This window comes from Puma concolor, chromosome B2, assembly GCF_028749965.1.
Source record: "Puma concolor isolate L17-30 chromosome B2, mPumCon1.1.hap2, whole genome shotgun sequence".
In the NCBI taxonomy this organism is placed as follows: Eukaryota; Metazoa; Chordata; class Mammalia; order Carnivora; family Felidae; genus Puma; species Puma concolor.
The window spans coordinates 117,578,975-117,604,080 of NC_141671.1; the positions used below are offsets into that span (position 1 = coordinate 117,578,975).

Consider the following 25,106-nt stretch of genomic DNA (forward strand, 5'->3'; position numbering starts at 1 on the left):
GCCACACAGCTCAGTCTTTAGCCTTAGTCTATTTGTTATTATTATCAAACTCTTGAAAGAGAACATAACTAGCTAATACTTATCAAACACACACAAGACTAGATACATGTCTAAAGAACTAGCTAAGAATATTAGGATAAAAGATTTAATAGGCTGTCATAATGAGATACATCTATAAAAGATATTGGGGACAATGTGCAATCCTTGGTTTCAACACAAACCTCCTTATTTCTCAGGTCAGTGCTCTTATTAAACCCTAACACATTCATACCTAAAAAAGAGTGGAGAATTTTAATCAGTAATAAGAATAACCCAGGAAGGGCACCTGTGCCAAGAGGCCAGGGATGGGAATAGAATCAGCCTGGTTTGTTCTGGTCTCCAGTCTACAAAGTGCTGTGTTTACCTTTCCCACTCAGTCATTAATCACCCTGAGATATGGCCTAAGCACTTATTTAGGCTAGAAGTGGAACCATTATAAGTTGAATATAATAGAATTCAGAGCTGGAAATCATAGCAATCCCTGGAGGAACAATTCTCCCAAATTTCTACTGAGGGCAGATTTTTAAAAGATGCCTGGAAAAATTGCTTAGTGCTTAAGTCTGTTTTTGAATGCGTAACAACCTAATTGTAATTAACGACAACAAAAAATTAATATAAATCAGACCCTAGATTAAGAAAAATACAAAGGAATTGATTTGTGATGTTTGAGAAAATAGGAAAGCAACAGGCACTCCAGCATTAGACACCTTTAATTAAAAACACAAAGTAAATGGACTCATTCCCCAGTGAATGGCTTTCCTTAGCAGACAACAGAATTGCTTATCAGTTAAATCTGTTACAGCAACAGCCATTTCGATAGGGATCAATGCAGTTGGAAGCCAAGTAGATATATACTCCAGTAGTAAACCAAAGAGTTATTTGGGTTTTTTGTTTTTTGGGGTTTTTTTTGCTGTTGTTTCCCTTTTCTTTAATTGAAACCATTGGAGGAAAGTACTCTTACCAAGTTTCTTTTGAAACATTTCAGATAGTTAGGCATAAAGAAGAATGCAAAAATGCATCCCCAAAGCAACTATTAAAATATTATTTATTGTAATTTTGACAAGAATAGTTATGATCTCTGCTACACATTTCCTGACCAAATTGTAGTTCGTGGGTGGAGGAAAGAATTCATGGATAAAAGCTAAATCCTTCTTTTTTATTAACCTCTTCTCATATTCCATCCCAAGCCATATCCAAGCATCTAGCTGCCAGCATATTTGTAAATAATAGTTACCAGCATCCTGAAAAGCCCATGATCAGGCAGAAAGGCTGTATTAATTACTGGGTTAGAAAAGACCCAGAGAGAAAGAGAGAGAGAGAGAGAGAGAGAGAGAGAGAGAGAGAGAGAGACACAGGGACAGAGACAAAGACAGAGAGAGGGAGGGGAAAACATTTGATATTTTCCTCTATTAGCAGCAATAACTTTTTAAAAGACAAGTCAAATGTCAAAGATTTTTAAATAATCAATGTCATCTCCTCTCCTCGGTGTCCTCTGGGCTTGCAGGATTAGGGGGTGGAGCTCTGCGGACTCATCACTGGGCACCTGGCATCCAGGACAGTGTAGCTCCTCAAAGTCAGTGAAAACATCACAACATTGCTTTTATATGACCTTAGTAGCCATAAAATTATCACTCTCCTTCTCTCTCTGAATATCCCATCAGGAAATTTCATCAAAGAAAAAAATAATACAATCTAATAAAATAGAAGTTTAGCAAATAACTTGTGGTTGCACTTTTATAAAGAAATTTAACATCATAGTTTATAAGACATTCTTTCCGAGTTCATGTGCATCCTTGGGGAATGAGGGTCTAAGGAAATAATATAGTAAATGATAAAATAAAAAAATCCACAAACGTGAAGTTTAAAAGAAAAAAACATGGAATCAATAACTAAGTCAACTATAAAATTTTCTTAAGTATGTTTTCTAGTCTGAAAATTATGACCACACACACAAAAATGTCAAAATTCTCAAACATTTAAATTTTTAAACAGGGTGTGATTGTATAGTTATACTACAGTTACAATTATATGCAAAGCATACTTAGAAAAATTCAGAAAATGCTCATCTATTAATTGCAGTTATGGTAGATGTTTAGAACTTAAAATAGTCTTAAAATCTAATTTTAATATTTTTGTGCCAAATTACTTGAATAATTCTTTTAAAAAAAATAACTTTGCTACTTAAAACTTTCCAGAAAATATCTAGGTAATAGTGATTCACACAATGGAGTACTACGTGGCAATGAGAAAGAATGAAATATGGCCCTTTGTAGCAACATGGATGGAACTGGAGAGTGTTATGCTAAGTGAGATAAGCCATACAGAAAAAGACAGATACCATATGGTTTCACTCTTATGTGGATCCTAAGAAACTTAACAGAAACCCATGGGGGAGGGGAAGAAAAAAAAAAGAGGTTAGATTGGTAATAGTGATTTCCTATTCGATCCTTTCAGAGGATTAGAGGATGGTAAAATAAACCTATATTTGCAAACATTCAGCCACATTACATCACAAAGCAGCAATTATTTCTCTACATCAATATGGAAAGACAGTTTGACATAGAGCTGACCCCACCAATGTGATCCACTCTGTGAAACTCTGCTGAGCTGGTTAGGGATAGGTCTCCAAAGCAACGTCCACTGAGAGGAGTGAAGAGAGAACAGGGCATGCCCAGATGGGACCTTCTGAACAAGAAAAAGGTGGGAGGTGAGGACTGAGCCTTAGGGCGTAATGGCAGAAAAAAAAAAAAAAAAAAAAAAAAAAAAAGACCAATCTTTAGTTTTTTTGTCTATTCAAAAATAATCAGCATCTTAAGCACATTTAATAAAGAATATAACTTTTCTACCCCCAGGTCGACATATTCCACATGCATGTTGAAAGGGAGTTTAGAATCCCAACAAGAAGGTCCTGTGAGGCTAAGTTGGTAATAATTTGTTTTCCCTTCATTTCACTTTTATCACCTCACCTTTATCACCGTTAACAACCTCTAGGATCTCCCCTATGCCTGGAACTTGAGTACTCCAGAATCAAGGGTTCCAGAATATTGGAATCCAATTTTCTGTAAGTTCCTTCCAGGAAGGAGCACTTTATCTGAGTGATAAGAGAACACCTCCTTCCCATCAACCTACAGCCCACGTGCCTACAAATTAAAACTCCTTGTCTCTGCACTTACCATCTTACCACACATCCCTCTCTATTGCAATCCTAGTAGAAGACACATAGGTGCCAAGCAGCAGTCAGATACTTATACACAAACTTAATTTTCTTATAACTCCCAAGCTTCCCTGGTATACAAAAGAATCCCTACCATGATTTGCTCTCTTTTTCTGTTTAGACAGAATGGGAATCTAAGAACAGTACTTTCCTTCTTGTTCACTATCTGCAAGAAATGGAAGGGAAAGGGGAGAGAAAGGCGACATGCATAAATTGAGCAAAGAGAGAAGAGAAACAATAGGAAAGACTTTCTTCTCTAGCCTTCCTTTTCCACTCTCTGGCTTGTTATTTTCCCAGTGAATCCATATGACAGAGTGGAGAAAACACTAAGGCACCTTACCATATCTTGCTTTCAATTTACAAATAGAGTGGAGCTCCTCCCTTAAGGGGAAAAATCTTTAGGGTGTTTTGTTTTGTTTTGAAGAAAGGGTAACCTAGATGAGCCAAATCAAACTTTGTAAAAATCAACTGCCTCTGTTTCAATAAATAGTATCAGTATAGCAATATAAAAATACTAAAAAAAAAAAAAAAAAGTTAAAAAAATTTTTAAAAATGCTAATTATATCAGTTAATGAAGCTATTGTATACATATATATGAGCCACACACATGCCAGAGGCAGCTTGCTGTAATTTTTAAATAATGCTTTCAAGAATCCGAGTTTGTCATTTGCCGAAATCCCAGTTAGTAGCTTACTGAACCTCCTCCTCCTCACAGTCCCTCCAGAGTCAAAATAAAGGAAACAATCTGCCCAAGAGAGGTTTAGTATGCAGACCTGGAATGATTCTTTCAACACCGGAAGTTGGTAAAGCATGCTTTACAGTTGCAATTTTATGCTACAGTCACGTTCACATTCTTGCCAAGGGATTCGGTTTACATCAATCTCTACAAATTTATGTTCTCAGTGTATAAACATTTTAACATAATAATAATCCTCTATCATAATAGAGACCACATGGTCTAGTGCATTGTGTGCTGAATACTCTATCTATCCAGCCCTATCTACCTCATAGGAATTTTGTAAAGATTAATTAGTAGATACCTCCAGAAAGCACTATGAGGTTCCCCCCCGCAAAATACCTTACAAACACCATGCATTTATTATACCAGAAAGAAAAAAAAAGAGGCAATAATACAGCTATGAGAGTAAAAAAAAAAAATGGCAGTTGGGATAAAAATGAATCAGATTAACTGTTGAATGAGATTAGAGGGGACACTAAATACCAGAAATGTGGTGTACTAGTCCTAGCAACACAGCAAAAGCGGGTACTTCCCACAAGGATATTGCAACAAACCAGCCTGCCACAAGGGGTTAAAACAGGCCTGGCTTTCCCTCCTCCTGGAAGGCAAGCACAGCCAGAACCCAGCTTGTCTTTGACCTGCATTCACCCCTAGCACTCCCTATCTGCCCTGGCTACCAGAGCCCTGAGTGTGCAAACATCCTTCACAGATCATTTCCTGCAGGGGGGCCCCAATCAATTTAGAAAATGACAAGGGTGACAGGGGACCAAAGAAAGGAGAAACTCTGTAGTAAGGCCCCATCTAGTCAACAAACAGGAGTCAGAAATCTGTATTAACCTAGGAGTAAAAGTTATGTGGGAGAGCTAAAAATACAATTAGTACATTTTTGATCTATGAGAAGAGTTTCATCGTTATGTAAGCCACATATAACATAGTTCTTCTTTCTCATATCAGTAATATTTGCTTTGGGAGGGATTTTTAAGAGCACGGAGCTTTACGTACAAAGCATTGCTTTCCGATTATAAATTCACAAACATTGCCTGGTAGGTTAAATAATTTTCAATGTTCTACTCCATAATTTAATCCTTCCTAAATGACCATCTTCAGATACAGAAAAATAGACTGAAAAGCAATATAAGTAGAAACAATTGGCAAATTTACACTAAAATTAAAATCTATAGTATTTACTAGGTAAGTAGACTAAATAGCTACAGGAAGAATTAAACTGTCCTCAAAGAAAACAACAAAGCAGAAACTCCAAAGAGTCATCCCAGGATTCACACACTTTGTTGTATAGTAGAAGCAGTTCGTAACAACAGCTCTGGTATCCACCCTTCACTTGTCTTTCCTGTATTTCAGTTTTTAGGCCATTAGCACACTATACCTAGACAACTACAGCAGCCTGCTAACAAAGCCACATGACTCCCTGTGGCCTAGATATGGTAAAAATTAAATTTCCCTAAAGCAAAGCTCTGAAGATACTCATTACCAGTAAATCTGCAGAGTGGGCCTCTATTTTTTTGGGTTTTTTTCAACTGGATACAGCTCAAACTTGTTAGCCTGACATCCACATCTCTTTACAATCTGGCCTCATTCAACCTGCTATGTTCTCGTTCTCTGTTCCAAAACGAATCCTAATTACATTTTGTTTGGGTTTCTATAATTCACTGAACAAGCCCATCACTCAACTCCCAAAGCATCTTTTTAAATCTGATTTCCTCTTCTTAGGAGTAAATCCTAACAGTTCAAACACCTCCTCATCTTTACTGTCTTTCCACATTATGGTGATCAGAGGTGTACTTCTGTATCCAGCCTCCCTTCCCTTCTAGTCAGAGCACATATCCTGCAATCAGCACATGATACTTTTCATGCACTGATTTGATTGTAGATACTCACCTATGTGTGTTTGTTCTACAAAGTCTGCCTTCTACAACTCTGGGCCTCATGTGGTCCCTGATTAAAATGTTGACTCAATGAATGGCATCAAATGCAATAATGAATGTTTCTACTTTTCACCAAAAGTTCTAAAGGTCATTCTCAATTTCACTGGAGTTTGGAAGGACAAAAACCCAATGGCCTAGTTTTTTAAAACTCTGCGTGATATTTATAGAAAAGGCACATTTACAGAACATTTTATAAAGTACATGGCGTTTTAAAATTATTGTTCATAATACATACAAAGTAGGTCAAAAGCATCATCTCCCCTTTTAAACTAAGGAAAGTAGAGTGCAAACAACATTTCCATATGCCCTACTATACAATTACTTAACAGAACTTCAGGCCATTGTTATTGTGTTTGGCTCAAAAATATGTGGGATTGGTTGGGCATTTTTTTAAATCTCAGTTTATTTCTGGTATTAAATCCTATATTATGGGCCAGGTATTGTGCTATGCATTGAAAATATAAATTTGAATAAAAAACAAAGATTGTCCCTTATTCTTTCTAAGTTTACATATCGATACTCTATATATACATAATACTAAGAGGAGGATAGTTCATCCCAACCAGAATCTTACAAAAACAGCTAAGAATGGATTTTTGTCTCCTCTGTGCAAATATAGCAGATCACATCCACGGTCCTGAGGCCACACTGGTCACTGTCTGGGAATCTCAGCCAGTTCTCACATCAAAACATTGTAGATCAAAAATAAGAACATTGCCACTGTTACAGGGCTGATAATCCACAGGTACCAGTACTATTCAACCTCAATGACTCCCTTCCCTCTCTCTCCTCCTTCCAATAATCCCTGTTCCAGGAGCCCTCTGAAAGGATCACTGCCATTGTTACACTCTTCTCTGTGTGGGTCTGAACCACCTACCTTGGAATGCTGCTGCCTCAGCACACCCCAGGGGAAAAACCAGGGTCCAGCCTCTATTATCCACACCCCCCTCCTCCCACAGCAGAGGGCTGCGATTATGCCTTTTTCTTCCCACTGCTTTTAAACTTTCTTTTTATCTCTGGTATTCAGCCACTTTAGTATGATGTACCTTGGTATGGTTTCATTTACCTTTAATCTGTTTGGAATTCACTGTATTCTTGGATCTGTGGGGTTTATAGTATCCATCAAATTTGGAAAATATTTGAACATTATTTTTCCAAATATTCTGTTCTTTTTTTCCCTGTCTTGTGGGACTACATTTACAGGTTAGATGACTTGATACTGACCCATCGCCCACTGAGATTCTGTTCATCTTTTTCTTTTGCACTTTTTCTCTTCTTGTTTCCTTTTTGATAGTTTCTATTGCTATGACTTCATAACAATAAGAATATCCCCCTAGAGGTGCCATTTGGTCCATTTTTATATATTCCATTTCTCTCCTTATCATGCTCATATTTTCCTCTATCTCTTGAGCATATAGCACATATGCATACAATACCTGTTTAACATCTTTGTTTGCAAATTTCATCACCTCTTTCTTTCCTGGGTATGTACTACTATGGTTCATATTTTCCTGCTTCTTTGCATGCAAGGTAATTTTTTTAATTGGATACTAAATATTGTGGATTTTACATTGTTTGGTGCTGGATTTTGTTGAATCCCTTTAAAAAGTATTGACCATTTTTCATCACTCATGTGTAAATCCGTATGATCCTCTGGTGGACTGGTTTTAAGCCTTGTTATGGTGGATCCAGAGCAGTCTTTAAAATAAGGCCTATTTACTCACTTCAATAAGGCAGTATCATTCTGAGGACTCTACCCAATGCTCTGTATATAATGAAGACTCTCCATCCTGGCTGTTGAGAATGTAAGTTAGTCCAAACTCTGGGTGAATTCTGAGAATTATTTGTTCTACAGCTTTCCAGCGGTTCTTCATCCTGCCTCTTAGAGTTCCATTTGTGTATCTGCCAGTTTACAAGGACCCCCTCTGCAAATGTCTTGAACTCTTCCTATACACGTTTCTCTACATTTTCTGCCCCACAAATTCTCCTCGCCTTAGCCTCCCCAGCTCTGATCTCAAATCCTCTACTCAAAGTACTGGACTGGTGTGCCTGAGTGGCTCAGTTGGTCAAGCGTCTGACTTTTTATTTCGACTCAGGTCATCATCTCACAGTTTGTGCGATTGAGCCCCATGTCAGCCTCAGGCTCTATGTTTATAGCACCAAGTCTGCTTGGGATTCTCTCTTTCCCTTTCTTGCTCCCCACCCCTGCCCCACACACACTCATTCTAAATAAATAAATTAACTAACTACCTAAAAAAAAGTTGCTGGATTCTGTTTTAGTTCCCCTCCCTATGCCAGGTGTGGATACTACTTCTGGGCTATAAACTGGAGCAAATATGGATGTCACTCAAGAATCATTTCCTTGCACATTCCCCATTCCCCTACACACACTCCCTCACATTCACTTACATGCACCTTTCAGGTCACAGCCCTGATCTTTGTGCTTTCTTATCATTATTATGTTGACCTTTGTCCATTTTCCTTCTGAATCCCATCTTCAGTGATCCATTCTTTCTCCCGTCAAATCTATGCCCCAACATCACTGTAACCAAGATCAGTGCTTCTCACAGTAGGGTCCCTGAGTCATTTGTATCAAAGCCACCTAAAATAAATGATACAAGTGAACACTTGTGGGTTCTACTGAAGATCTCATGAGTCATCACCTCTGAGTGTTAGGGTCCCTTTTGGACTTGCATTGTTAAGAAGCAAACCAAGTGATTTTTAGGCACTCTGACATTTACAAACCACTGGTGTAGACCCTAAATTCTAGAGATCTTGTTCCTATCTGACTTCTAGGAACTATGTCTATTTCATGGTACAGAAATATACAATTATACTGGCTTACTAGGATATTTCAATCAACATGAACATCATACCAAATACAGCTCATTAATTCATTGTCTGTTTTAAGTGATACCCTTCTAGGAAGCGAGGCACAAATCGAATTTATAAAATCCAAGCTCACTGTAAGTCCAAAGGAATTGAAATAGAATGTCTGACTTAATAAATCACCCAAAAGTACAAAGTGCTTCAACAATGCATTGGATTCTCTATTGTCCAATCAATGCAATGACATTAAACTTCTTTAAAAAATTACCTAGTTTTTAAAGAGCAATTGACTTTGTAAGGCTATACATTTTTAACAACATACTTGAAGTTTTTAATAAGACTTCTCTGAGTTCTTTTTCCTCCCTTTAAAATATCAGTCTCTTACCACATAGACAAATACAGAAATTTTGACCTATGCCACCTTAATATATTTTATAGAGATAAAATAACTCTTGGAAACTTATTGTAGGGTTCTATATCAAAGTAAATCTGAGTTTTAAACTGGCATAAATTGTTAGGTATTTTATAGTACTATTTCTCAAGGGCAATTTCAAGGATGTGTCAAGCAACATTATTAATTGAACATTTTATTTTTCATGCATAAACATCATGTTACAAAATACTAGCACTATGTTTAGTAACTTCAAGACAGAATTATTAAAAGACACTTGATTTGTGAAGCCGTAACACAATCAGATAGATAACCATTCCGTTTTATGATTCACAAGTGAAAAACAGCCTGCTAAACTGACTAACAAAAAGATGGGGAATAACCAAAATATCCATATGAATCCTCATCAGATATTCTTCCTTGGCTAGAAAGGAACAGATTTTTGACATCTACTTTATAGTTAAAATTTGCTTTATTTCAAATAACAATGTTTTAGATGGCAGATGTGCATTCTGGGATAAAGAAAACTGTTCTGCGTTTCCATTAACAATTAACACTTTGGACCACCACCAGATCTTTTCAGTATTTGGGGAGTTTGCAATCCAAAAGTAATAATAACAAAAATAACAATCATAGAGCTTTACTTAAGGACACATGGGAACAAAGCCAACTTAACCCCATTTTCTTCATGGTTATTTCTAGGGCAGTGGTTTCCGAAGTGTGGTTACAGACCAATCCCATGGGACCCAGTTGAATTTGCGGGTTCTTCTCTAGTTTTAATGAGTCAGAAACTCTTGGGATGGGGCCCAGCAGTCCAAGTTTACCAAACCCTCCAGGTATTCTAATTCTTGCTCAGGTATGAGAACACTGGTATGGAGCTTAGTGGGACAGGAGCTCAGAATGCAGGACAGAAAATTAGAGGATGCGATAAAGGATTCTACATATAAGCAATTTAATTTCTAAGCTCTCAAAATTTGTAACGTGGTTAAGCCCCTCTGTATGCTTATTGGTATAAAAGCAAAACATCTGAAACTCCTAATCACCAGAAAAAAACCTCTGAAGATTGATCTTGGAAATAGAGCAAAATTCAATAACAAGAAATAACAACAGATACCATTTATTGAATTCCTACCATATACCAGGAACTAGACAAGGCATTTAAAATGCTTTACCTTTTTTTGTTGTTAAGCTTCACAACAGGCTTATTTTACAAATGAGGAAACTGAAAATAAAAATGTAGTAGGCAGAATAACGGTCTCCAGAAAATACCTGTCTACTAATCTCCAGGAATTGTGGTGATGTTGTTACATGGCAAAGGAAAATTAAGGTTGTATATGGAATTAAATTGTAAGAGGGGATTAAAATTGTTAATCAACTGGCTTTAAGATGGAGAGATTAACCTGTATCACTCAGCTGGACCCAATATAATGATAAAGAGCCCTTAAAAATGGAAAAGGAGAGGAGAATCCGACATGGAACTACAGAAGAGATCCCAGGGATGCAATGTGGGAAGAGTTTTACCTGCTATTGCTGGTTTTGATGATGGAAAGAACCATGAGCTAAGAATGGATGTGAGTAGCCTCTTGAGGCTGAAAAGGTAAGAAAAAATTCCTTCCTATAGCCTCTGCAAAGGAACACAACCCTGAACAGAATCTGATTTTATCACAGTGAGACCATGTCAGACTTCTAAGCTACTAGAACAGTAAGATCATGAACTTGGTAGTTTTAAGCCACTCAATTTGTGGTTGATTTGTTATGGAAGCAATAGAAAACTAACACAGTAAGCAATGTGTTCAAAGCCACAACATAAGGAAGGCACTGAGCTATATAATTTGAACTCAAATTCTTTCCATTGGATCCTGTTGCTTTCCTGTCAATACCCATTGATATCCAGCACTTAACAGCTCTTACAGCATACTGACATTTCTAATGCTACTCTGGTTACCATTAACAATCTCTTCAGGAGTACTAGACCCTTTCCCAGGTGGGATCACCTATCAGCAGTACTCTACCAGGCTTGCAGAGGTTTTGTGATTGACGGACACAGTGTTTGAGAAGAATATACTCCCTAGTTCTCTGGTTCTGCCATTTACAATTCTCTTATAATTGGCCCAGTTCACACATTTATGCTACCAGCTTGGCCTCATTGGCATTTGTTTTTACTATTCTAGTTGTAGATAAAAGGTGAAGTTCTCTTATCACAACTTTCACCTCCCTTTACTACTTGAGAAAAACCTATGGTTTTAGAAGTTCATGCCAACGTACTATAGCATGAAAGAGAAAATATATTACTGTTAGAAAGGAAAAGCTCTATATGGCATTCTTTGCAGAAGATATCACTGGCCACCAACAAAGCACTTTAAATTTTTTTGGATTAAATAAATTGGTCTATAAGAAAAATCACTATATATTTTATTAACTGGCAAAAAGTAGTTAAGGATACACAAAGAAATGCACTAATATATACTACATTATAAATACACTGATATTTACACTAAAATACACTAATGCAAATATTAGTTTTACATATATATACATATACATTTTGTATAATTATATTGTTGCTTTCATGATTGTAATCCATACATTTCTCATGGGGATTATGCCATATATTTTAAACATAAATCTTGTAATACAATACTTGAAAAAAAATCCAGATAAACTTTTTTAAAAAGACTTTTTTAAAACTTAGTAAATGGCATTCCTGTTGATATTCTAACTGCAGTTTTATCAAAAGTAAAATTTGGAAAACAAAACAAAACATCTTACCTTTGCTATGTGTATAAATGAGAACTTAAATTATCTTTTCTCTGTGAAACACTGACTTCATGTCAGGAAGTCTTCTACATTTATTTTTTCCAGGCTCCAACACAATGAAATTCAATTCCCAAAACATCTCTTTCACAACTCTAGATTTATATGTGTTATATTCTCTGTCTGTCATGAGCTCCCCCTTTGTCCCCAAAAAGAATGCAATGTTCCTTTTAGGATATAGTGGTTTTGCCCTATGAATTCTTGTGCCAATCTCAGGCAATAGGTAATCCCCCTCTGTGTTCCCTAGTATACTGACATACATCCATTATAGCACTTGAATTTTAATGTCATTATTTGCTGACTCCTTTGCATCCCACCGCAAAATAAGCAGCTACCCTAGAACAACATCAGTGGGTAATCCATATTTCTATCCCATCTAAAAGAATGCCTATGGGGCAGAAATAATTCCAAAAACCTTTGTTAAAGAAACATAAATGTCTTGGGAGTCAAAGAATACCCCCTGCAAGGAAACAGTTTGGGGTTCAATGCATAACTAACTTTTACTAGCTTTGTGACCCTGGTTAAGTAAATCTCACCAAGTCTTCAGTTTCCTTCTTCAGAGATTTGACATAATATTTCACTTCATCCATTGTTGTGAAAGTCAAAGCAGATAATGCAAATAAAGATATCAATAAAGGTTTCTCAGTCTCCATCATATTACATATTTTCCATAAGGACAATTAAAAATATTTGTACTTGAAACACTGGTATAGGAAGTACATTCATTAAATTTATTTTTGCAATTTTACTACATTTAATTATATGTAAACAAATATTCTTTTAAAAGGACAACCAATAAATGTTTGCTGTGCATGCTTCATGAGCAGAGCATTTTGTTATTCCTAACCCTGGTACTAATAATCAATCTTTCTAGAGTGACCAATACTGTTTAAGTGACCCTTCCCTCAAGACAGTTTTCTCCTTACATCTATCGGTACGATATGTAAAGAAATCTTTCTCTTTTCTTTCTTTATGCAGTGTACCCTGAAGTTAAAATGCTGTTTGATGTCTAATTTGTCTTCCGTCACTTGAATTACCAAGTTGATCTTCTTTGGGGTTTCAAAAGCTCTAGTTTCTTGTTTCTGCCCATTATTACTGAATTTTGCCAATACGAGCCTGCATTTTGCATACCGGGTTTTATTAAGTCAATTCACTAAAGTTTTAGAGCATGAAATAAAGTCTATTGCTTTTCACCTCTCTCATTTTGGTAGACAGAGAGTATATTTAAAAATAACCTTAAATATACCTTTTAACAACCAATAAAATTGTAAGATTGAGCTAAGTAATACATTGGCTAGGAGCCCAATTTTTGCTTATCCACTATGTAGCTTAAGACACACTAAGTGTAGAATTTACATAATATTTATATAACATATATTCTTCCTCTGTTTTATCCTAAATTCAATTAAGATTTATTAAATTATCTATGACATAAAAATTATTATAACTTTGCAAATATGAATAAATGACAGAGGGCTGACCAACTCAAAAAAGAAATCACAGGCCTTTGGAAACAAAGCCAGAGTCATAAAAAAATATATTTGTGCAGAATTACAGTAAGAAACAGGAATATATATAAAATATCCTACATAAACAGGTATAAAATCACATATGTGATTTCGTTATACTGTATGGAAATCCTTAAGTTATTAATATTGGATTTTTTTCCACAAGCTAACCATGTGATTAATCTGCATTTGAGGAATAGGTTATATAATAAACTAGGTATGTGTCGCCATATGAATATTTTCAACTATTCTTCAAATTTAAAATAATTTAATAAAAACTTTATAGCACCATATTGCATTTACTGCTTTAAAAGATAAAAGAAACCTTGACTAGTCCAAGAAGAATGAGATTATTCAGAAAAATGAAATGCAGAATACACTTAATGTGATTATTCTGTTTAGACTAGTCATTAACATACAAGAGCATATAGAAGACTTTAGGTAGGAAGGACAGAGTAGAAAAGGGGAAATGGGTATTTTCATATTAAAATACATTCAGATATATTTTGAGAGTACAATACACATTCTGCATAATTTTCTAACATTCTGTATGCTTGTCTAGGTCTGCAACTTAGATGAGACTGATTCAAGGTTCATTCAAAGACAACCCTTTCCACCTCCTTCCTCCAAAATTGGTTCATTGCCATAAAAGATAGGGAAAGATAAGGTAAGATAGACATTAAGTTCAAGAAGGACCACTTTAGGGGCACCTGGGTGACTCAGTCAGTTAAGAGTCCGACATCAGCTCAGGTCATGATCTCGAGGTTTGTGGGTTTGAACCCTGTATCAGGTTCCATGCTGACAGTTCAGAGCCTGGAGCCTGCTTTGGATTCCATGTCTCCCTCTCTCTGCCCCTCCCCGCTCACGCTGTCTCTGTCTCTCAAAAAATGAAATAAAGTAATACATTAAAAAAAAAAAGACAAGAATGTTTAAAAATTGGTCCTGAGGAGGGAAGAAAGGATTGATTATGATATAGTAATTAACAGCAAAGACCCAGAAGGAAAAGCAGTGATATACGCAGATCAGGGCAGGTAGCTATGTAAAAGATGTAGCATTGTAATGTAAGTGGGGAAAATGGGCCGGGTTAGAACACTGAGTAAGGCACTGAGTACAAATCTGATCACAATAGGTAGTTTTCCATTCCTGCTTCTCATTCTCATTTATACTCAGGAACCCTATTCCTACCTCTAGCAAATCTAATGGAGTAATCTTAGGCAAATTTGTTTACACATTACAAATTAAGGTGATTGTTTAAAATAAATCTTAATTCTCCAAAATGAACTTTTAGAATTCTGAAAACAAGACATATGCAAAGCCAATATACCTTAAACTTCAGGACCCTATGAAGTCACTTTCCATACATGGGCAGTAGACACCACTGAAACAATTATTTATAGCATACTGTTATAAACATTAATAAGTAATGTGGAAATAATGTCAAGTTTCAAATTATATCCTTGTACAGTGTGTGATAAAGAACATGGAAAACAATTAAATTTATCAAAATCAAGTGTCTCCTCTACTCAGAAGCTTACAATTAATCTCCATGTCCTCTCAGCAAAAGTCAAGTTCTCAGGCACTATGAGTTTTCAGATAGCTTGACCCAGCTACCCCCTCAACCACATCTCCTTCAATTATCCGCCTGCTCATTGCCCTCCAGCTACAGTGGCCTCCACAGTGGCTATTCTTGGACACACTAGGTATACTTCGACCATATGGCCTTTGCTTTGGCTCTTCCCTTATGTGAAATGCTCTTCTGGCAGATACCCCCGGTGGCTTATACCTTTACATCTTTGCCCAAGAGTATATTCAGCAAAACCCACCCAGACTACTCAGTGTAAAATTACCACCCCTAAACTTTCAACATACCCCCACCATCTTGCTCTATTTTCTTTTCCATAAAGTGTTACTATTTTCTAGTTTTATAATATGAGCTGTTTATTGTCTCCCATGACCCCCCAAAAGTTTCCTCAGAGTACTGATTAATTGGCTCCTTTTATTCACTGGTACACTGTAAGTATCCAGAACAGTGCCTGCCATGAAAGAGGTGCTTGAAAAATACTTATTGAACATATGAATCAATGTTTGTCTTCAAAGAAGGCAAATATCACTACTTTTTAAAATACAGGCATAAATGTGGCACATGGATGGCTCAGTCGGTGAAGTGTCTGACTTTGGCTCAGGTCATGATCTCACAATCCCTGAGTTTGAGCCCTGCGTCGGGCTCTGTGCTGACAGCTCGGAGCCCAGAGCCTGCATCAGAGTCCGTGTCTCCCTCTCTGTCTGTCTGCCCCCTGCTTGAGCTCTGTCTGTCTCTCTCAAAAATAAACCTTAAAAAAAAAAAAAACTAAAAATAAAATACAGGCATAAAAATATAACTGCGCCATTGTTAAAAAAATGCATCTTTTAAAATATAATTCTATCTTTCCCAAAATAACAATGTTTTTACTCCCAGTGTAAATTGTAAAAGCAAAGTCTTTTTTATTCTTTTTAGAAAAAAACCACAATGCTATAAACATACATCTATTATACAGTTTGTAAAATTTTGTATTAATATACATAGTCGTCAAGTCCACTTTAGAGTTATAAAGTTATCATTGCTGATATATTCTTTGATAACTAGACTGTCTTGTTTTTGCTGCTAGAAAGCTACATTATTACATTCTTCTGTTAAGATAAGCATATTATCTCAATGATTTATGTTCTAGATCTACCTAAGCTAAAATAAAATGGTCTACATTTATTGTCTTGCCTGACACAGGTAGATTATTTTCTAGCACATTCAAAAATATCTATTAAGAGCAGGCAATGCAGATGGAATATTCATTCTAAGTTCATACTACTAAATTAAAAAACAAACAAAAACACACCAAAAAATGCCTCATTTTTAAAGAAGCCAAAGGGAAAAAATACCTGAATATCCTCTGCCCCCGAACTATCTACCCTCCTTTTGCTCTATTCTACTTACTCAAAGTATGTACTTGGAAGAAGTCAAAACTAAAGTTTTCCATGCTAAAGTCAATAAACCCCTTTTACCTGATCTTCTTTGAAATTTCTTCAGGATCTGAGGTTATTATCACTTTCTGCCTTAAGATATCTCCTCCCCTTAAATTTTCTGATGCTCAGTTTCATGATTTTAATTCTCTGTGTGTCCTTTCTGTCTCCTTTGCAGATGTGACTTGCTAGAATCTTTTACAGACTACCATAAGTGCAGGTGTTCATGAGACCCTATTTTTACTCCCTTTATTTCCCCTGGGAAATACCAGCTTCCTCTGACTTGTATCAGCATCTTCATGTTGACGACTTACCAAATCTGTTTTTGGAGTTAAGATCTTTCTCCTGACCTTTAGGATATTATGAGTCAAGTCCACATGGATGATCCACACTCTCCTAAATCAGCATCATCCATAACCCCCTACACACACACACACACACACACACACACACGGCCGGCCTCCTCTAAAATAACCCATATCTCAATAAAAGTACCACATTCCACTACACTTGCACAATTAGAAAATAAGACATCACCTCTGCCTTCTTCCTCTAATCCCACATGCCAAATCAACCCTCAATTCCTATCAATTCCATCTCCAAACCATTTCTGAAATCAAATCCACACTACCTGACCTGAATTACAAAAAGAATCTCCTAAGTCAGCAGGCTAATTCCAGGACTGCCTATCAGCTCTGGGCCAAAGTTAGCCCCCTTTTCTTGGTCCGTTGTACTTACCTCTAGATATACTGGAACTTTTTATTATTGGTCCCTATTACTGCCATTCTTTTAAGGAGTAGTGGTCTCTGTCAGTCTATAGGAGACACCCCCCTGTTGGACGGAAGGGGCATGTGCAAAGGTGTCCCAATGGCTAAAAAGTGGGACAGAGAATAAGTGCTTAGAGATCACACCCAATAATGTATTTGTCCTGTTATATTTCTCATATATGAGATATATATATGCCACTTCCTGGGTTTCTTTTTTTAATTTATTTTTATTTTTTTTTAATTTAGTTTTAAGAGAGAAAGCGCAAGCAGGAAAGGGGCAGAGAGAGAAGGGGACAGAAGATCCGACCGAGGCAGGCTATGTGCTGAGGGCAGCAAGCCCGACATGGGGCTCGAACCCACAAACTGCAAGGCGATGACCTGAGCCGAAGGTGGACACTCACTGACTGAGCCACCCAGGTGCCCGGGGTTATTTTTATAATAAAGTGATTTAAGTATGGATTGGATACCATTCAATGTTCACTTGTATTATGTTGTTATAAATCATGTATTCTCTAAGTAGAAGTGACTCTTTGCTACCACAAGAGGTTAACCTAATCTCTTCTATAAGTGATTTTCTTAAGCTTGAAGACTGAAGTTAAAGCTGTGGCATGAAGATACGTTGCTCAATTTTATTCCATTAAAAATAAAGTGTTCAAGCAAACTTCTTTCTAAAATGGACACTTTTTTTTTTTAAACACTTGGACTGGGGCACCTGGGTGGCTCAGTTGCTTAAGCGCCCGACTCTTGATTTTCGCTCAGGTCATGATCCCATGGTTGGTCATGAGATTAGGCCCTGTGACCAAGCCCCATGTTGGGCTCTGTGCTGACAACACAGAGCCTACTTAGGATTCTCTCTTTGTCCTCTCTCTGCCCCTCCTCCTGTTTGCATGCATGTTCTTGCTCTCCCTCCCCCAAAATAAACTTAAAAAAATAAAAACACTTGGACTATCTTACACAGAATTCACCACAGCAGTTTAAGGAACAGATTAGATGACACACCTCTATGTCTGTTTTGCTATTTCTGTATTTCTTTTCTTAAATAAAATTGTTTCCGAATATAAAAATAGGTCTTTATTCTACTTGCCTTCTAAGTATTCTCTTCGTGATTGCTATAGAGAAAACTTCAACAGTAAGTTTGAGAAATAAAAGAGAAGTTGATATGTCTTTTAGTAGATTTTTAAAGAAGTCCCTTTTCAAAGCCAGCATTTCAGTGATTTATCACCATCATTTTAGTATAGACCAATTAATAGCTGAAATAAAGTTGACTGATGGAAAGGCTTGAGTCAGATTTTCCCTTTTCTTCTTTTTTTCCAACCTTACATGAATAACCAAAGAACACTGGATTCACCTTCCATATTATTAGTAGCTTGAAGAATTTAAAGTTTCCTGTCCCCTTTCTGACTTGAATAGTTAGTATAGGCAGTTTCACTATTACCTGGCCTGTTTATACAAAATGGAAAGGGAAGAAAATGAGTCTGCAAGAATCTGGAAGTATTATTTCTATAGAGACAGCGAGAAAGTCAACAAAGAAACAAAAAAAATCAAGAAAAGAAAAACTGAAATTAACTACTTACATACAGTTAGCATAAAAAAATACATGCAATTTAGGAAGAAAAGACTCTCCATGGAGACTGAAAACTTGGATCTCAGAAAAATACAGAATCCATCAATTATCCTAAATATAACTTTTCATATAGAAATGTTTACAATCCAACTCCCTAAATTAAAGAAAATTTGAAAAATTCACCCAGGACAATCCAAATACAATTGCATTACATAATACTAGTATTCCTCTATTAATGAACCCACCAATATTTATTATCTCTTATGTGTTAGGTATTGTGATAGGGGCTACATGGTATACAAAAAAATATAAGAACTGATACCTTAGTTCAACAAAAATAGTCAGGGAAGTTATAACGCAGTTAATCATGAATGCTAAAAGAGCGATAGAAAGGGTTTGGTTTAGATTTGCCAGAGAGTAGTACAATAGGTACAATGGGATGAATAAATAGAAACAAAAAGCACAAGTCAATTTAAAGAGAAACCAATTTAGAAGAGAAACCAATTTAGAAGAGAGATTTCCCAGTAAAAGATAAAGGAACACAGAGTTGAGGACAGACATAAGAACTGGTCAGCATCAGAGAGGAGACAGTTTAGCATGAGAATAATGAGGAATTAATAAATGTATTTTAATATGAGAGAATCAAAGTTATAGTCTAGAAAGATGAATAGTCATATGGTGTCAGTGTGTGAAAAATAGAGGTCTGAGGACTAGGTCACACGGTATGAAAGGGGTTTTAGCAGTAATAGAAACAGTCAAAAACTCAGTTCAAATGAAGTATTTAAAGGACTCAGCAACTAGTTAGATATGGGGGTGAGCACTGGAAAAGGGTGGGAATTCTATTTTAGAGGTGAGGTTAAGGTGATATACATCAACATGAAGATTTCTAGCAGGCAGTTAGAAACTAGAGGGCTCAGAGCTCCGAAGAAAAAAATACATATAGAAACACAAAATGCAAATGCATTTTAAATACACGCACACATACATAACAGAGAGAGAAGGGGTCAGAGTGGGAGGGAGGGAAAACCACGTGCATGAGCCTAGTGCTAAAAAAGATTACAAAAAGCCCTATTTCACATCATGCATAAAATCAATTCCGAAACTATTAAATACTTAAATTTGAAAGGTAGATCATTATACTTTTTTTTAAAGATTTTATTTTTAAGTAATCTCTACACCCAACATGGGGCTCTAACTTACAACCCCAAGATCAAGAGTTGTGTGCTCTCCCAACTGAGCCAGCCACGTGCCCCATATACTTTTAGAGAAGAATTATAGAACAAAATAACCTCAGAGTAGGAAGGGTTTCTTTAAAAAAAAAAAATTAACGTTTATTCATTTTTGAGACAGAGAGAGACAGAGCATGAACGGGGGAGGGTCAGAGAGAGGGAGACACAGAATCCGAAACAGGCTCCAGGCTCTGAGCTGTCAGCACAGAGCCCGATGCGGGGCTCGAACTCGTGGACAGCGAGATCGTGACCTGAGCCGAAGTCGGCAGCTCAACCGGCGGAGCCACCCAGGCGCCCCAAGGGTTTCTTAAAATATTTTTTAAATCTATGAATTCAAAAAAAGCATTAGACTCATCAACAGTAAAATTAAAATGTTGTCCAAAGAACGATAACAAAAGCCAAAAAATAAGCCCAAACCTGAAAAAGGCACATTTTTGTCAAATAATCAATACCTTCATTTGTCAAATGAAATTACCTTTTTAATGAAAAAATATCTACCATTTGATAAGAAGCCAAGAAACAGAGAAAAATGGGCTAAAGACACAAATGGACACTTGAAAAAAGTAGAAACAAAACTGACAAACATTTGAAAATATGCTCAAACTCAACAGCAGTCAGAAAAATTCAAATAGTCAAAGAAATACAAATTTTGACCACAATTTTACACCTACCCAATGGAAAAAAAATCTGAAAAATCTAAAACTACAAATCTGAAAAATCTGAAAATCTAACAATACCAAATATTGTTATATTTGACAAGAATATGTAACAAAAGAAATACTTACATGGTGCTGGCTGGAATGCCATTTGTTCACATTTTGGCAAATAACTTAGTGTCACCTTATCAAGTCAAATTTGTCCTCTGTGACTCTGCAATTTCACTACTAGAGAAGATCCTGTATACATGTGAAAAAAGACATGTGTACAAGAATGTACACAAATGTAAAATATCATTTTTTTAAATGTCTATTTATTTTTGAGAGAGAGAGAAAGACAGAGTGTGAGCAGGGGAGGGGCAGAGACAGAGGGAGACACAGAACTCGAAGCAGGCTCCAGGCTCTGAGCTGTCAGCACAGAGCCTGGATGCAGGGCTCGAACCCACAAGCTGTGAGATCATGACCTGAGCTGAAGTTGGACGCTCAACCGACTGAGCCACCAGGGAAACCCATTTATTTATTTATTTTTAATGTTTGTTTATTTTTGAGACAGAGAGAAAGACAGAGTATGAGCGGGGGAGGGGCAGAGAGAGAGGGAGACACAGAACCCGAAGCAGGCTCCAGGCTCTAAGATGTCAGCACAGAGCCTGATGTGGGGCTCGAATCCACAAACCACGAGTTCATGACCTGAGCCAAAGTGAGATGCTCTACCGACTGAGCCACCCAGGTGCCCCTGTACAATATAGTTTTTCAATATAACGGTTAGAAAACCCAGGAACAACACAAACATCCATAGACAGAAGACTGCATCATTAATTTCAGCGTATTCAAACCTATCATACAGTAGTGAAAAAGAATTAGTCAGTGGGTGTGGGTGGGGATGGACCAAGGGGCCAAAAAATGCACAAAACGTGATAACTAGCATTTGTGTATTTCAAAAACATGTAAAAGTTGACAAAATATTTAAGTAAGGTATGGAAAAAGTAAGAAAGTGATGACTACAAAAATCACAATAATGTTTTCCTTGGGATAGGAGGAAGGTTTTAATAAAAAGGGACTCTCAGGGAATCCTGGTGGTATTAGTTTAGTTGTTGCACTGGTACATGTATGTTTATTTTCATTGTTCTTTATATGTTGTGAATAGTGATACATTGATACAAACATTTCCTATTACGTATATTTTATATACAATTTTATACATCTTTATATATTTATTAAAGTTTATTTATTTTGAGAGAGAGAGAGAGAGAGAAAGCAAGCAGGGGAAGGGCGGAGAGAGAGGGAGAGAGATTCCCAAGGAGCCCCCACGCTGTCAGCACAGAGCCCAACATGGAGGCTCCATCTCATGAATCATGAGACCATGACCTGAGCCAAAAACCAAGAGTTGGACGCTTAATCAACTGAGCCACCCAGGCGGCCCCAATCTATCTTTATAGTTTTATTTTGTATTCATTATTTATTAAAAATTTTCTTTGTTTCATAAAAAAATAAATATTTATAATACTAATACTCCGAATGAGAAAGACCAGAAAAAAAGAAAAAAAAATGGTCAGAGAAGTGGGGTTTTTTTTGTTTGCTTGTTTGTTTTAATAAAAGTACGATACAGGTTTGTAGATCTAAGAAAGAAAGAGAGGGTCTGGTAATGTCAATGTTACACAGAAGTCAAAGAGAATAAGGACTTGGAAAAAGTTAGAGGAGTCTCATTACCCTGAGACAGTAATTCTCAGATGCATGAAAGGGATAACAATCAATCTGTGGGGTATCAGGCTATTGGGTAGAAGAGAACAACTGTGAGAGAAACTAGAGGCAGTAAGTAAAAACTGCCCTCTCATGAAGTTTGGCTATGAAGAACAGATGTCCATGGAAACACAGAAAAATTTTTTTCTGCTGGATGAAACTTTACATTTGCAGGGAGAGAGGTAGGCAAGAACGATGAGCACATTGTATATGTTGAGTTGGGCTGGAAGATGGAAATCAAAGGTGCAGGAGAAAGGAGATAACTGTAGAGAATATACACCACTTGTATACAGATAATAGTATGGTCTTAGACATTAAAAATCATAAGGTTGTCATTGCCTGTTAAATGGCTCACTCAACAGTCAGAAAATAGTCACTAGGGTATATATCCCAACTCTGCTGCAGAACTGCTTATTAGTTACAGGAGTTCATTTCTTTCATTCCATTTTAACTCCCCATGAAGTCTAATCCAACTGAGCACTGACTAGACTTTTTTAAAAGGTCTTTAAGGGTATGTCAGAGGCATCACCCCTCCCACTCCCCAATTCTCCTAGCCCCTAGTCCAAGGACAAAACTCTCCTAAGAAGGAGCATTGTTCCCCTTGGGGAAGGGACAGTAGGTGTAAATGGGGCCTCCTTGGGCAAGGCAGAGGCAGAGACAGACAGAGGAATCCAGATTCCAGGAGGAGTCAGAAGACTTTGGGAACCATCCAGACAGCATGGGACTGAGACCAGGTGTCCCAGTCCTGAAGTATAAGCAAGGTTTGGACCCTATGCAAAGCAACGGCCATTATCAGGATATGGGGGCTGCTCCATAAAACAGCTTGGATTTCCTCTCACTAGAATTACTACCTCCAAAATCTGTTACATCAGAAGCTGTAGTTAATTTTTTATAGGCCTAACTACTTTGTATTGCTGAAGAAGAGAACTGTAGTAATAATACTTAGGAACTAAAGCATTTTTATGTGGTCTGATTGTGATAAAAAGCACTAATGCCTTTCTAATGCATATTTTCCAAATGATTCCCTCCAAATTAAAATATTCACATTTTTTTTTATTTCTTCTTCTTCTCAAAGTTAATAAACACCATTTTAAGAGACAGTTTCCCATTCTCAGAGTAATACCAGTTCACTCCCTCCAGGCAATCTGATTACACACTTAAATTTATGTAATCTCCTTTATCCTCTGTCTTTCTAGTAGTGGTTATAGGATTAAAAAAAATAATAAAATAAAAAGTTCCAGTCTCTGCTTCTACAAACCAAAGTCATCCATTTATATGAGGGCTAATCAGAGATACAAAGTACTAAAAGAAAAAAAATGAACAGCCTTTTTCTTTCCTTTCTTTCTTTTTTTAAGCTTAGTGAGCTATAACCTGTCTTGGCCTAACAGACACCATGCTTTACTAAGTTAGTAGTTATTGATAACCTCTCCAAGCTTTGACTTGGAGAACACAGGAAGTGGATTGCGCCTTTCTTTCTGATTCCCAATTATTCCCTAAGGTAGCTGATAGATACACATGATCCCACTGAGTATAGAGATGATTTGCTAGAAAGATTTACATGACTGAACACTCTCTGAACTACGTGAAGTTCAAGGCTGAAATTCAATGCAGGGCATAACCTCTTCACAAGGTATCTCACTGAATTGTAGCTAGGACACTGATAACTAAGAAACCGTGGAAAACTGCCTCCTGCATTCTTTGCTTGACTCTTTCCCAAAAAGAACCCTAAGAAAGATCAAAACCCAACTCATTTCAAGCCTCTGCACAAGTCAGGCCCGTGACTAAACTCAACTGGCTCCAAACTGAGAAGTAAATGGCAATGAGAAAAGGAGAAAGGACCCTTTGCAGCATCACAAAGGCAGCACGCTGACAATTCTGAGAGGCTAGGAACCCAGCAAAAGGAACTCTCAACATGAACAAGGAGCTTCCTGCTGCCAACCAATAGGGCACTGCTGGCTGTATAGTGAGTGAATGCCATTCACTAACTGGGATGCATTAAAACTGGCAAGTCCATTTGTGAACAAGTCACTTTATTTTCCAGATGTTGGGGCACAGAATGCCCTTTTATGGCAGAGGAAACATACTTGGCGCACGTGACACAGAACTTGGAACCACTGGTACATAAAGCAAATAAAGGATTAGAAGCCACCCAGGTGTAGGAGATTAAGGACTTAACAGGCAGATGGGGGAGAAGAGCATCATCTGGACATCCTTCATCCTTAATAATAAGGGAAAGCTCCCCAGCGATCCCAGCAGAAAGAATAAGCTTAAATGAATAAAATTTAGCAATTCTGTTGACAAAGGCAGAATCCTTGAATAGACTTTTTTTTTTTTTTCTCATACGAGTCTGTCTGCCAAAACCTGAATACCTTTCATAACAAATAAATCTCTCCCTACCAGAAAGGGAACTAAGTAACAAAAGTATGCCTTGCCCCCCACAGGTCATCCTCCAACTTGTCCAACGTCACAACTTCAAGTGTCTAGTTTGGACAGATGGGGGTTGGATAGTGGAGTATGAGGAGGGTCGGCAAATGCAAAATCAAGGCCCACCTTTCACCTGCTCAGGTCAGTCTTAAAAGAATGACTTTAAAAAATCATGACTGCCGGGGCGCCTGGGTGGCGCAGTCGGTTAAGCATCCGACTTCAGCCAGGTCACGATCTCGCGGTCCGTGAGTTCGAGCC

At 37.1% G+C, this 25,106-nt stretch overlaps 1 protein-coding gene and 1 long non-coding RNA gene across 10 annotated transcripts in view; both read right to left on the reverse strand.

Moving 5' to 3' along the window:
* The window catches only part of PTPRK (protein tyrosine phosphatase receptor type K), a 571,143-nt gene that overhangs the window by 320,738 nt on the left and 225,299 nt on the right, over positions 1-25,106 (reverse strand). The gene's annotated exons all lie outside the window — the stretch shown is intronic.
* Positions 914-25,106, reverse strand: part of LOC147581200 (uncharacterized) — a 28,832-nt gene continuing 4,639 nt past the window's right edge. The window contains exon 2 of the long non-coding RNA XR_015251535.1: positions 914-25,036. This is a non-coding gene — a long non-coding RNA (uncharacterized LOC147581200). The remainder of the gene's footprint in view (positions 25,037-25,106) is intronic.